The sequence below is a fragment of the Octopus bimaculoides genome, chromosome 9, assembly GCF_001194135.2.
Source record: "Octopus bimaculoides isolate UCB-OBI-ISO-001 chromosome 9, ASM119413v2, whole genome shotgun sequence".
In the NCBI taxonomy this organism is placed as follows: Eukaryota; Metazoa; Mollusca; class Cephalopoda; order Octopoda; family Octopodidae; genus Octopus; species Octopus bimaculoides.
The window spans coordinates 24,697,654-24,699,622 of NC_068989.1; the positions used below are offsets into that span (position 1 = coordinate 24,697,654).

At 27.5% G+C, this 1,969-nt stretch overlaps 1 protein-coding gene across 1 annotated transcript in view; it reads left to right on the forward strand.

The window, feature by feature from the left end:
- LOC106884209 (uncharacterized) overlaps positions 1–1,969 on the forward strand; it is a 72,884-nt gene that overhangs the window by 15,414 nt on the left and 55,501 nt on the right. The gene's annotated exons all lie outside the window — the stretch shown is intronic.

A 1,969-nucleotide genomic window follows, 5' to 3' on the forward strand; every position in this document is an offset into this window, starting at 1 on the left:
ATATATATATGCATGTATATATATATATGTCTGTATATATGTCTATATATATGTCTATATTACTTGGAAAAATGCGAGCAAGAGAGATAAAATTCTTAAGATTATAAACCTAGAAAATTACAGGGCATGTTCTTTCACTTGGAAAAGTTCAGGAGAACTTATTACATCTTGTAAAGTGCAGAACAACAACAAAAAAAAAAGCTTTACTTAAAATATTACAGCTAAGGACAAAATTTCAAATAAAATATTTAGAGTTAGAAAATATTAGCTTTTATTAAAACTAAAAATTCTATTACAAGTTATTACTTCTATTTGTTATTACTTGTTACTTCTATTAAAAATAAAAAAAATAACTGAATTAAAATATTTTTTGCACTTAAAAAAAATTAATTTTTTAAATTATCAGTTGATAATTAGAAATTTGAAAATAGGTTATAAAACATAATAGTAGTACATAATTAGTACAATAAATAGAATAATACAAAAATTAGCTATATATTACAGCAAAATCTACCTATAACAACAAGTTCACAGTAAAATTTGCTTGAGTTATTGCCTAACTTAGTGCCAAGTCTTCACATTTTTAGCCTTAACCCAATACCTATTTTTTACATAATGAATTTGCCTACCATATATACTATTCTACTTTACATAAAACATTAGCTATATTGGTACCTCTGGCTCTCACTTTTTAAGCATTCTAGTGTCAATATTTTACCAAAATGATGGTACCTTTTTACTTATAATGTTACTTCGTAAATTAAAATCAAATAATATTATCACCCTCAAATTTGAGAAACAAACACTCATAACTGTTTCTTTTAAAAACTTTATTGCATGAGATAGATACCATGGGATTTCTCGAATTGAGCTCTATCATTTAAGATTAATTAAAATATAGTGTTTTTAAAATAAAAAAATAACTATACTTAAATCCAATTTTTTTGGCCTTACTTACATTTTTTCATAATATTTTACCTCACAACATTTTGATACAAATTTTTGTTGCATGGGACCAAAACTATGAGATTCTTCATGCTTTCGTCTCTCATTGAGGCTAAGACAAATATATTTTGCTTTGAAAAAAGTTATTTAGATCTAAACTTGGTTGGTGGTGTTACTCTCCTATAACGTTGCTAGAAATTTTGATGTAAGCTTTGTTCTACTGGATCAAATCTCAATTTTTTAATGCTAAAATGTAGCTAGGGACCAGTCCTTTTCACACATGCTAGCAGTCTTCAATTTGGTTAAGAACTGAACTGGCGACAAGCTCCGAAAGATGCTGTTTGTGAGTAAATTTCGGCCTCAAGAATATTATTCAACTACTACTGCAGAATATATTCATATATATGTATTTATATATGCATAAGTATATATATATGTATATATGATAACATATATACACACACACATATATATATATATACATGCAAATATATGCATATGTATTTGCTTATATATTTGTATATATATATTTTCATACATAATTACACACACATACACACACTCACACACACAAGCACATGTACGCACACACACATATATACATATATGTACATATATACACACACAGAAGCACACACACATATATAAAATAATAATAATATATATAACAACAAAAGAATGAGACCTCGATATTTGTAGAAACAGAGGATTATTTTATATGCTACAATTCATAGAGCAATGAGTAAACAGTTGTCATTATTAGTACTCAGTTTCGAATGTCGGAGCAAAGAGCTACTGTGCATTCTCGTCGGCTATTAAATGGCAACATACGCTACGAAAAACCGTTAAATATAAAGGAAGTAACTCTAATAGATGGAAAAAGAGAAGAATAAAAAAATGAAATATATATAAAAGGTTATAAAGGCATAAAGCACCTGCGTTCACAATATCTACATACGTACACACGCATACAAAACACACACACACACACACACACATACACACACACACAAACACACACACA